The sequence below is a fragment of the Thermobia domestica genome, chromosome 2 (assembly GCF_964235325.1).
Source record: "Thermobia domestica chromosome 2, izTheDome1.hap1.1, whole genome shotgun sequence".
NCBI lineage: Eukaryota > Metazoa > Arthropoda > Insecta > Zygentoma > Lepismatidae > Thermobia > Thermobia domestica.
The window spans coordinates 72,165,736-72,179,471 of NC_137455.1; positions in this window are offsets into that span (position 1 = coordinate 72,165,736).

Here is a 13,736-nt window from a genome sequence, read left to right on the forward strand (position 1 = left end):
ATTAACACTTCGATTAGAAATTCTATTAACAAAGTTGTTGTGTTGAAATCTCGGCCACTCTTTCTGGAAACTTTTAAAAATTGTCACGTCTGGACCGGAAGAAACTGAAACACATTCTTCAAATACACACTTTAATATCAATTCAAAAATGTGATGCCTACACAGAAGATATAAAAGATCTTTTTCCAATTTTTGTTCAAGAAGAATACAAGCCCCATTGATACGTCCAGTATTAGAAGAAGTTATGTCCCAATGCCTCTGCTGTTGCGATTAATATGCGCTTGGAGCTCTATCAGTCAATTTATAATGATCAAAAGCCGCAACAAGTCATGGAGTAATTAAACGTACTTTCCCTCTTCTCGAAGATCCTGTTACTATCTCATCAGAATCTACTCCTTCCATTGGAATTGTATTTTCTGTGCTGTGGTGAATATCCTTGAACGGTATTCTTACTTTAGACCAAAACACTTCTGTTTCACGAATTACTAACCGATCATTCTCTCTTAAAGGTAATTTCACATTCGTATCTTATAAAAGAATGTACCAAGTACTTGTCTGTTGGACAATAACTTACAACCCAATATCTGTTCACTCATATTACCAACGAGGTAAATACCACTACGATTACTGATTTCACTAGACACCGAACATAATGATCACTTTGTTCATTTAATCACATACTAGCAGCGTTCACCCCGCTTCGCTGCGGTCACCCCGGCCCGCTTCGCTGCGGTCACCCCTGAACGCAATAAACTTTGTTACTTAGATAATTTTTACTTTTTCGCTTTCAAATTGCAAGCGCCTGTCATTTATGTTAACCCGCCGAGTCACGTGCTCATGCGGGTTGCATATACATACGTTTATTTTTACCTATGATGAACTATGGAGACTTGAATGGTCCATTATCTCAAGACACTGGTAATTAAAAATTAAAGTGATATGATAAAAACCATCTAGGGTCCAAATCCTAACAACCCCCCAAAAATGAAAGAAATCGGTTCAGCCGTATTAGCGTGATGAGTTCACAAAGGATTTGTACGTTCTCTTTTATATATATAGATGATGATACAAGACCCACAATGAAACTTCAATTCGCTAAAAATAACAATCATATCAAAAGATCATAAACGCAAAACCAAAGATTCCAAATACATGTTACAAGTAGTCTAAAATTATTTTATTTGCAATAACAGTTGTAATTAAGAACAAAGGGGAGAACGATTTAGTTGTAAACGGTCATAAAAAGTAATTGTTTTACGTTTATTTATTATTTCCAATTTAATTTTGTTCATAAATCTGCTCCAAATTACTTAAGAAATGGGATTAAATAGAATAATCTAAGTCTGTGCATGTATTGCCATCTATTGAGCAACATAGGAAACTACTGTTTTCTAAATCTTATTCCTATAAAGATTAAAATGTTTTTGCGGCACCATTTATCGTTGTCACAACGAACTGAAATTTACAGGTAACACTTTTCTCATTAAAAGGAAAAAGATTAAGGGGTGCGGTCTCAGATATACACAACTTGATAAATAAGGACCACAGCCTACATATTTTAAAATAGTATTTGTTTACAGTAAACATTTTTCTACAGGATGCACATTCTCTTGATCCTACACTGGTTTTCCAGGTTTTTTTAAGTAACTGAAACATAAATCTTAGTCTAGTAGACAGTAAATATTAATGGACTGACATCGAGGTTAATGGATTAATATTTAATGCACATCTAATGTAAGTGTATTTTTATCAAAAACATAATCGAAATTACATGCCATATGCTTGTTATGTGTATGAGGCTGCACTCTATGCCATCTTTTGACAGAAGGTTAAACTAACTTCTGTTGTGGTCTTTTCCAGTATGTCGGGAGATGTTCGTTAGATGGCACCATCGTCTATGAGTCACAATTTTATCCAGTTTTATCCCCGTGTATTCAACAATAAACAGAATTATCTAGTAGGATCAGGGGAGGCAATTAGAGGGGGACAAGAGGGGGCAGTCTCCCCCTACTTTTTGAATTCTAACCTTAATGCAGCAGGGGCGTCATTTAGGGGGGCAGGAGGGGGCAATTGCCTCCCCCCCAAGAGTTTGAGGAATACATATACTTTAATCGATTGTCTGCTAATATACTAGTACAAAACGTAAAAATCTCATGTCGGTGGTGTTCTTGCTCTTCTCAAACGAAGTTTGAAATGACGGCCCTGTAATGCAGGGATGCAAATAACCACTCGCCCGGGGCGAGTGGTTCATTGGTGCGGGCGAGTATTTAATATCATACCGAAGGTAAGTAAATTATTTCTATTGTGGGATGTAGGCTAGTAGCTTTTTATTGGGCGAGTAAAATTTTGTTGCTTATTTGCATTTCTGCCTTAATGGATATAGTTTTTTTTTCTATGTAATACTGGTTCATGGGGAAAATGGTGCCATATATTTGCAGTTGCGTGAGTACGTATTGGTTATTTGTCTTCCCGTGGAGTTAGAAAAGCTACAGTAATTTGCGTTTTAATTGCAATTCAAAGCAATTAATATTGCAATTGCGAATTTCTTTAAATATTGTAGCGTATGCTTGTAGTATTTACTGTTTTTCATTTTCTAAGATTAATAACGTACATTTAATGGGATGTGTGGAATTAAAAATATAAATTGTTCATTAATCCCTAGTTTCAATATAACTTTTGCAAAACAAACCTCATTATTCATTACCATGACTTATATCCTTTCTATTTGTTTTGCAAATTTGTTATTAATTGATCTGATCACACAATTTTCCAGACAGAATTTTAAGATGTTCATGAGCAATGAATCAAATTTACTCTACATCTTCCTTGTTTAATAGTACAAAGGGCTAGTACCTACTTGCGTTGCTCTTGTCAATTTACATAATGAAATGTGAAATACGATATACGGTATTTTCACTGATATTAGTTATACAACTTTTTGTCAAACAAAGTGTTAAAAATAATCAGGAAAACTAACATTGATATACAAATATTCAGATCATGCCTTGTCCTCCACTTTTAACATCCAATCTCGGCCACTGAGTAGGATACAAATCAATGATTAACATGTGCTAAGGTGAGAAGCTGGTATAGATCAAATATGACCTATAATAGGAGCCTGATGCTATGGCTAGAACAAGTAGATTACCAGAAGGGATACGTATAGACCGCAATCATCCCATACACCAGTGATGGGCAAACTTTTTTAGAAAAGAGACTAAAGAAAGAAAAGAACTTTATAATTTATTGAAAACAATAATGACATATTTTTACCAAATTCATGTAAATTCTAAGCTCTAATGATGATTAAAGTTTCTCTTAATCTGGTTCGAATTTACTACTACTTCTGGATTCAATACTGATTTCCGTAAAGCAAAAACTGTAAGATACACCAAGACGCGATGTTCCCACTAGGGTTGCCAACTCTGGAAAATAAAGAAAACCGGTACCCCCTCAAAGTTCCCTATAATATAGGTCTACATGTACTATCGTGAACAAAAGTGCATTAGCACCTGCATTCTGCATATCTTTAGTACATTCACTAATAAGCTTAATATATACATTGTGCTATAAATGAGTAACTGAAATAGGCATTGATAACTTTATTGTATTTACCAGTAACTGCCACATCTTTAAAATTATCGAAATAGATTAACAAAAGTATTTTAATCTTTACGTGACAATTCTGGATTTGTAAAATAAAATGTATTCTTTCAACTTACACTTGAACTACAGGAAATTGCTACTAAGTCCTTTTTCACTCTCAATAAATGTATAACATTCCTTACAGTCCCTGTCATCTCTTTAAAATTATCTAAACAGATGAACTAAACATATTAATCGTTGATAGATGGTAAAAGGTGATAGTTTTGGACTTACAGAATGAAAGTTACTTTTTAAATCTATACTTCGAACTAGATGAAATTGCTTGGAACTAGACACAAATTTGAAAAAAAAAAACGGTCATAAAGGGATTAGCAAGAACTTTTTACTGGTCACCGGCTTTAATCAAAATAACAGCAATATTTCCGGCCTGGCCGGTCAGAAACCGGCCAGTTGGCAACCCTAGTTCCCACTCAATTTATTCAGCTTCTCAAGAATAAGTTTCACCTTCTCCATTAACACTCTATTCAAACCAAAGTGGTTTAAATTAATGATTTCCACTTTCAACAATTATCGCGCCATAGAACAAAAAATGATAACATACAGCTAAAAGTGGTTTTCTGCTATCGATAAAGGATGTCATGAGAACACACCATCACAACCTGCAATACTCTTCCAAAACCAGAAGTGGTTCAAATTTGCTCCAACTTCCGGTTTCAATACTGATTTCCGTAGAGCAAAAGTAGTAAGAGATATCGAGATGCGGTTTTCTGCAATCGATTTAGCTTCACAAAAGTAGGTTCTATCTCCTGCCTTAACCTCTATTGAATCCGGAAGTGGTTAAAATTTACAATTTCCGGTTTCAACATTTATCACCATAGAACTAAAATACAATATTGGTATATAGTGACAAGCTGTTTTCAGCAGTCGATTCAGGGTCTCAAGAGTACATACCATCAGAACCTGCAACACTTTACCAAAACCAGTGGTGATTCTAAAACACTGCTATTTCCACATTTAACACTGATTTCCGTAGAGCAAAAATGGTAAGAGATATCGAGATACAATTTTCTTTCAGTAGATTCAGAGCTTCCCAAGAGTAGTTTCTATCTCTTCCCTTAATTATCTATTTAATTCAAAATTGGTTCAAATTACCGATTTCCGGTTTCAACCTTTATCGCCATATAGCAAATACAGTACAGCATAGCGAATAATAGCTTCTTGATATGGTTTTAGCATCAGAACAACAAGTTCTATGTTTGATCTTATTAATCGATTACAACCAATAGTTATAAATGTACTACTTCAAGATTGAGTATTGAATTCTATAGTTTAGAAGTATATGCTTTAATTTGATACTGTACAGTGAAAACTTAATTGTTAGACTTGCACAAAGCATGCATAAGTGTCGAAAGTCTTACAGAACGGCTTTGTCCATCCTTCCGTCTGTCAACAGGTATCAGAACAAAAACGGTAAAAGATATCGAGAAGCGTTTTTTTTATTTCAGTCGATTCAATGTTACAAGTTCCATCTTCTCTACCAACACACTATTCAAACCGGAAGTGGTTCAAATGAGTCATTTCCAGTTTTAACTTGCATCGTGATAGAGGGATAATGGTAATTGATAGCGAAAAGCGCTTTTCTGCATATGAATAAGTGTCTCAGGACGACATACCACGACTATCTGCAACCTTCTACCAAAATTGAAAATAGTTCAAATTTACAATTACTTCCGGTTTCAACAATGATTTTCATAGAGTACCGTACAAACGATCAGAAATATCGAGGTGTAGTTTTTTTAATTTTTTTTGCAATCAATGCTATTTTCGAAGAACAGGTTCTATTTACTCAGCCGACCATCTATTAAAACTGGAAGTGGTTTAAATTAACCATTTCCTGTTTCAATACGTATGCATCGCCTTACAAGAACAATGGTAGTAATAGGTAGCGAAGAGCGATCGATTCATGGTCGCAAGAGAGCACATCGTCCCAACCCGCAATACTCTACTAAACCTGAAAGTGATTGAAATTTATTACTACTTCCGGTTTCACTACTCATTTTCACAAAGGGGAGCGCGATGGCTCAGTGGTAGAGTGTTCACCTCCGGTGCTTGGGGTCTCTGGTTCGATCCCAGTTCGCGCAGTGTGGACTTTGTGGTGGATAAACACCGTGCTCGTGAGTTTTCTCGGGGTTCTCCCGTTTCCTCCCACTTTCTTCATTCCACCATTTCACTCATTTCTCATTATCACCGTCTCCTTTAGCCTAACCGGCACAACCGTGGGACGTTAAACTTAAAGATTTCATTTCATTTTTCATTTTCACAAAGCAAAAAACTGTCAGAGATATCGAGAAGCGTTATTTTGCAATCGATTCAGCGTCGCAACAATAGGCTCTATCTTCTCCCTTAACTCTCTATTCAAACGAGAAGTGGTTCAAATTAACGATTTCAGGTTTCAACTTGTATCACCATAGAACAAAAACAGGAGTTTTGATATGGATTCAGCATGGAGTAACATATTCTATCTTTGATCTTATTACTCTATTGCAATCAATAGTTACAGATATACTATTTCAAGTTTAAGTATTTAATTCGTACAGTGTGGAAGTCTACCGAAGGTCTACACAATGAAACAAAACTCAGGTGTTTGCTTTGGCAATCGGAGATCGCACTTGATTTAATCTTGCATTTAGATTAATTTATCTCCTTCAAAGCCTAGTTTATGAATTATTAATTATATTGTAGAGTTCTGTACTATGTAATAAGATGTTTTTATTGAAATAAATAAGTGTGTATTGACAAGGGCGCCGATCCTGGGGGGCCAAGGGGGGCCGGACCCAGGCCCGTGCTGGCCCACCGGGACGTGTCCCGGTGCGCCCTCCGAAATATCACACTACAAATAATGGTACAAGTTTCTAGTAATAAATTCTTACAGTTTTATTGATAAAGAACCCGTGAAAGGTGCAGTGCGCCCTTTACATTAGGCGCCCTTCCGAGACCACATCAAAGATGACCGATTTTATTTATTCCTCTGCATAGCACAGTTCTGCACAATAAATACACACACTTACTGTTTGCGAAGAACCCGTGAAAGGCACAGTGCGCCCTTTACATAAGGCGCCCTACGAAACATCACATTATAGATAAGTGGTTTTAGTTATCCTGTATACCAGCTTTGTTTAATAAATTCAAATACTGACTGGTAGTACAGAACCTGTGAAGAATACAAGGCGCCCTTTACATAGGATGCCCTGCGAAATATCACATTATTTTTTATTTTATTCTTCTGTGTTTCAGTTTTGTATTATAAATTCATACAGTTGCTATTGGCAGAGAACAGGTAAAGAGTATAATCACTTAAAAAATATTATAAAGTTATATAGCTATAAAACGAAACAATGTGATACATTAAGAATAGTTCGGATAGTCAAACGTACGATGCATTTATGTAATACTATACTGACACTAGTCTCTAATTTACGATTTTTACGGCATCGAAGCTTTCACAGTCTTAATATGCATCCATATATGCGAGCATATTGATTGTTCCTGTGTGTTTTAAAGCAGTGTTCGGATAATCAGTACCTGTTGTATTTCTGAAATATAGCCGTATTAATTTCCCTAAAATGTGGTCTTCCTGTCACCACGGAACGGCGCGTCCTCAGGTTGTGGATCGAGGAAAAGGCCTCTGGGATATAGAGGTTAGCTTCGAATATATTGAGTAAGCAGTCGCGGAAAGACAAAGGGTGATAATCCAGCTTAAGATCTTGGTGTGAGGCTAACAACCTTATCCTGTAAAAAAAAGGATTGTTCAGATAAGTTCGCAGAATCCTCGGATCAGAACTGATAACTTGGCACGAATTCCCCAAAGTAAAATCGACATGAGATTTGGAACATGAAATGTAACAAGTCTCTATAGGACAGTCGCGTTAAAATTTGTAAAAAATGAGTTCAGAAATAGAGGTTGGACCAAGTGGGATATAAGGAAGTTAGATGAGAAGGAAATGGAGGAGTCAAGTCGGGAAAGTCTACGTTGTTTTACGGGGAACAAATTAAAAATTACCAACTAGAAACAGGACTTTCCGTTCACAAACGAATACGTAATATCAGCAATTACATAGGTTGAATTTGTTAATGATATATTTTCTTTTACTTCTCCTAAGGGTCGGTGGTGTAATACTATTTTAAATGCACATGCCCCAACAGAAAATAAGGATGGCGATTAAAAAAATACAGTTTTTACGAAAGAATAGAACGGGTATTTGATCATTTCCTCCATACCATATGAAAATTCTGTTAGGCGGTTTCAATGCGAAGGTAGGACCAGAGGGTATTATTTGCAAACCGATTATAGGGAATAAATGTTTGCATAAGGAAGGTTGTGACAATGGCGTTAGACTCGTAAACTGTGCAATATCCAGAAACCTTATCGTGAAGATTACAAAATTCCAACATCGCGACATTCATAAATATACTTGGACTTCATCAGATGGAAAAACACATATTCAAACTGATCATGTTTTAGTAGACAGAAAAGAACAGTCTAGCACAACTGATGTTCGTTCGTTCAGAGGAGTTGATTGTGATAGTAAGAGAGAGACTATCGTTGAATAAAGGAAATGTTCAATATCTGAAAACGGAGCGGTTTAATTTTTTTTAAATAGAGGAGAGTCAGGTGAGAGGGAAGCCAGATAGAAGTGACGAATAGATTCTCGGTTTTAGAAGGTTCGGAGTGCACTAATTCACGATACTTGGTTGAAATGAGAGATAACATTAAAAAGTTCAGCAAAAAATATTGGAGCACGCAGAAATACGTAGGAACAAACCATGGTTCAACCAGAAATGTACTAAAGTAGCAGCGAAGAGAAAACAGAAGAAACAGCGTTGGCTACAAAATCCGAACGAAATAACTACATAAAATTTCATTGTCATCTGACAGTGACTTCTAAAACTTCTAAAACTTTTAGAACAAAGAAACGCGACTTTTGAATGTTAGAATTAATTAACTTGAAGATAATAGTGAAAACAAAAACATTCGGGACATGTATAAATGAATCAAGGAACTTAAGAAAGGCTATCAACTTCGTGCTTATGTATTAAAGAAACCTAAAGGAACAGTTTTCACTGATACAGATAGCATCTTAAATTGACGATTTGCTTAACACATAGCCAGAAACTAATGCGCATGAAGAAAGTGAAATGCATGCAGCATAACCGTATATTCCAGAACCTAACCAGACAGAAATAGAAATCGCTATTTAAAAAAAATAAACACACATCTCCGGGTGTAGACGAAATTCTGGTTGACTTAATTTTAGCTGGAGGGTAAAAATTCTAGAGCAAAATACACAAACTCATTCTCATTATCTGGAACAAGGAGGAATTACCACAAGATTGAAGAGAACCAATCATTGTTCCAGTTCAGAAGAAAAGCAACAAAACATATTTAATAGTTATCGAGACATTTCTCTTCTGTCAACATTCAATAAGTCCTCTTAAACATTGTATTAGCAAGATTGACTCCATACGCAGATGAAATTATTGGAGATTATCAGAACGGATTTAGGTAAAATCGATCAACTACAGACAAGATATTTACCATTCGACTAATAATTGAAAAGAAATGAGAGAATACATTATCCTGGCACATCAGTTATTGACTTTAGACTCTGGTAGGAGGGAAACATTGTACAACATGCTTACAGAATTTGCAATACCGAAAAAGGTACAGTAGATTAATTAAGATATGTTTAAATGAATCCCAAAGTAAGGTTCGAGTAGAGAAATTCTTGTTCACGAGCTTTCACGTTGAGTATGACCTGAAACAAGGAGATGCGTTGTCGTCATTATTATTTAACTTTGTTCTGGAGAACACGATAAGGAAAATCAAAGACAGCAATCAGGTCCTAGAGCTGAATTGTATTTGCCATGCTGATGATGTAAATTTAATAAATAATGATAGAATAATAGAAGGGATGCAGAAATCTTAATTAACGTTTGCAGGGATATAGGCTTAAAAGTAAATGCAGAGAAAACTGAATAAATGGAAGTTTGTCGGGATCGTAATACTGCATTTTATTTATGCGTTAAAATACCAAATAATATTTTCTTTCGACAAAGTGGATACTTTCAAATATCTAGGATCATTGTTAACAGACCAAAACCATAATCACTAAAAAATTTGATGTCAACTGAAAGCAGGGATCGTGCTATTATTAAGTTAATAATCTTTTGTTGTCGCTAATTCTGTTGAGGAATTTGTAGCTCAAAATATAAAACGACAATCATGCCCGTTGTGCTGTATGGTTGCGAAACATGGTAACTGACTGAGGGAAAATCGCAGACTGAAAATATTTGAAAACAAGATTCTTAAACCAATATTTGAACTCCAAAATGAACGGGAATGGGGAAAGGCGGAAACTTCATAAGGAGGAACTGCATAATTTAATACCGTTTACCAAACATCCGTTACCGTTTACCGTTTAGGGTCATCAAGTCTAGGAGGCTCAAATGGTCATTTTATGTAGCCAGAATGGAAGAAATTAGAAACGCTTTCGAAGTTGTAACTGGAAATCGAAATAGGAAAATGATCGTTAGCAAGACCGAGGCGCAGATGGGAGGACATATTAAAATGGTTCTCCCAGAGATTGAAATATAAAATAGAAACTGGGTTCAGTTTTCTAAGGACAGAAATCAATGGAGAGCTTTTGTAAACGCGGCAATGAGCCTCCTGCGTCCATAGGCCATAGAGCTATATTAAGTTGTTGATACATTTAGCTTCTTTTTATTTTTATTTAACAGAAATGTTATTACAGGAACTAAAAAGTTTATCTGTAGTAAAGAGGATTTCGATTCGAGGTTAGCTATTTACGTTAATACTAAAACAAATTTGGCGGTGATTTTCATATAAAATGGCACCCATACTTCATACTTTCTTTCAAAGTCTCTCTCTCTCTCTCTCTCTCTCTCTCTCTCTCTCTCTCTCTCTCTCTATATATATATATATATATATATATATATATATATATATATATATATATATATATATATATATATATATATATATATTCCCGTTTGTATAGGCGCCCTTTTAGTAGACTTGTCCACCGCCCTCATTAGTATCCCAGCACGGCCCTGGCCGGACCCCCCAAAGCTGATGTGGGCCCCCTTATTGTATTTAAGAATATACAATATTTGGCATAATTTGAATGCATTTTGTCTTAAAATCCTCATACATGCCTTCTGCATCTGATTGCCCCCCTAATTTTATAGAGAAATCGGCGCCCTTGTGTATTGATTAATGTTCATCGATAACATAATTTGACGAAAGTTAACCCTTTATTTACTGACGGTACTTTTAAGTACACGCAGAAAGAAAATGTTATAGAAAATCATTCGTACGTTGTGTTCGAACGGTACTTCTTGGTAACGCTTCACTCTGTTTTGCAAAACGATCAACAGCTGGCTGCACGATGTAGAAGAAATATTTTCCCTGTCAAAGCCATTTTGTTTCAGCAGTTCAGAAAGGGTGCCACGAAGTTTTGGCTACTAAGGATTTGAAAGGTCCTGGAGAGTTAACTAAAACAGGTACGTGCTCAGATATTTTTTATTTTTATCAACGTACTCAGTATTCATGTATTCATTGTTTAGTTTCGGAATCCTTTGATTGTTGTGTGCGAGAAAGCCAATTGTTGTTTCTTGCCTTTGAAGTACCGTCCGGGCTGGAAAGATAGATTATTGGCTCATTTTACTTGTTTTTGTGATTTTTATGGGAGAATTGAGTAAACTTCTCCATGTAATGTGAAATATGTTTGCAACTTCTTTGAATGAATGAAGCATAGATATATCTGACTCAGATGCAAGCAGTGGCGTATGTGGACAGGGGTTTAGGGGGCATTCGACTCCATGATTTTTTTTATATAACATAATGTATATTTGGAAATAATCTGAAAAATGGATACCGTAATCAAGTCAAAGTAAATAGGGAATGTTCGGGAAAGCATCTGATGACCAATCTTCCCATGCTGGTCGCGCCAATAATGCACCCATTAATACATTCAGATGTTTCATTGGCGCAACCAGCAATGTACCCGTGGGTAGAGTTTTGGACTCAATTTGATGAGCAATCACACTTCTTGTTGTTCTAATAAATTTGTAAGTTTCTACTAGATTCCTCAGTAACATTAGTGTAAATAAAATTGCTTTACGGCGCAACAGCCTGTTAGGACCAGGGCCAGCTAAGCGGCTTTTCTGGGGGGTGCACGTAGTCAGTGAGCCGCTATTCCCAGCCGCTTTGAGTAACCTTCTCGAGTGGTTTGATTTTTTTCCCCCAGTTTTCGTTGGCACTCATTTTCAAAGGATGAGTGAACCTCTGAGATAGTGCTCTCAACGGGTCGGGTCAAGGTCCAACCCAACCCGACCTGGGACCCGAATAGCTCGAACTTGACCCGACAAGTGACTCGAGCTGTTCTGACCTGACCCGACAAGTTTGAGAGCACTACTCTGGGACTTAAGGCCTGAGGTGAAATGTTTCTCTACCACACCCACCGGAAATTGAACCGGGGTCGATGGATTGGCAGTCGGCCACCCTACCGACTGAGCTACAGGCTAGGAATATTTGAGTAAATAGGGCTCTAAAATTAACTTATTTGTACGATATTTATGTAATTCTCCTACGATAGATACTAACATTTTTTTTAGATGGCTGAACATAGACGCCTGCTCCCCTCAGACGAAATCCTTTTTTGCTTGAAAGAGATGGACGACAATGTTGTAACGCCTGAGGATTCAAGCGACGAAAATAATGAAAATCCGAGTTCTGGTCAACAGGCAAGTTCTTGTTCCCGAGAATCGCCATTACCCGAAGACAGGGAACCAGAAGTTGCTGTTCAAGATGAAGAAAGTTCGCTTCCATCGAATATCCCAATTGCAAGAAAATGGCGGAAGAAGGATATAATACAACTATCCCGATTTTTACACTGCAGAAAGGTCCCATTACAGAAATATTCTATTCATTGGATACCGCTACTGATTATTTCCTGACATTTTATGACAATAATATCATTAATAACATCGTCTACCAATCCAATTTGTATTCCGTGCAAAAACACAGGAAGATACAGCCAATAAGTGTGGAAGATTTATGGGTTTCTTGGTTTACAGTTTCTCTTTGGGTACCACAGACTTCCGAAAATCAAAGACTATTGGTGCAGTGATATAGATTGTGCGTTCCAATCGTGCCAAAGTAGTCTAGGCTCAATAGGAATAGATCGAAATTAGTATTAATGTGTATACTAATTTCGACGTTATTCCTGTTAGTACTTAGGTTACCTTGTATTCAACTGTGGTTATAGTGCTGCCAAAATGTCTTGAGCCGTGGCAAAATTGCGAACTAAAGCTCACCCTCGACACACCCACGCGTTGAGCCGATAAGGGTTCAGCTGTTGCTAAACGGGAGAGAATTAGCGAAAGGGAGTGGAATTTCTTCAGTCGACAGCAGCGCTCAGAACAGAAGACTAGGTGCCAACTCAATGTGGAATATCTATAGTAAATGTCTACATTTATTTCTGAGTGGTAATAAAGGTCTTATTTCTGAGTGGTAATAAAGGTCAGTTGTTCACTTACAATGTCATATTTTATTTAAAAAATCACAAAACAAAGAGTTAAAACATTTTCTTGTATACTGTGCATTTTGTGAAAAATGACATTTCTGACCTGACGGTACTTTTGAGTCAAAGGGACCGCCAAAAATTCAGGAAAGATTTTTTTTTCAAATCTTGCGCTAAAATATTTTATTTTACTCCAATTCAAGCAAAAAGCACTAATGATATCATGTCTAGCTTCATTGGTTCATAATGTCGTAAATAAAGGGTTAAAAATGCCACTATTAAACACAATTAACAAACTGTAAGGTTAGATTAAGGCGAATTGGAAGGAAGTTTAATGTAACAATATTAAGAGAAAGAATAATAATTTTCCAAGAATGCTATTCAATAACTTTTACAAAAGAGATATTGTGTATGATAACCATCTGTCAGAAATAGCGAGTATTCTACAAACTCAACATTAGTATTTGTCGGGGTCGGAGAAAGGCAATAGTATCATTTTCGGTAAAATTGAGTTATTATTTGGAA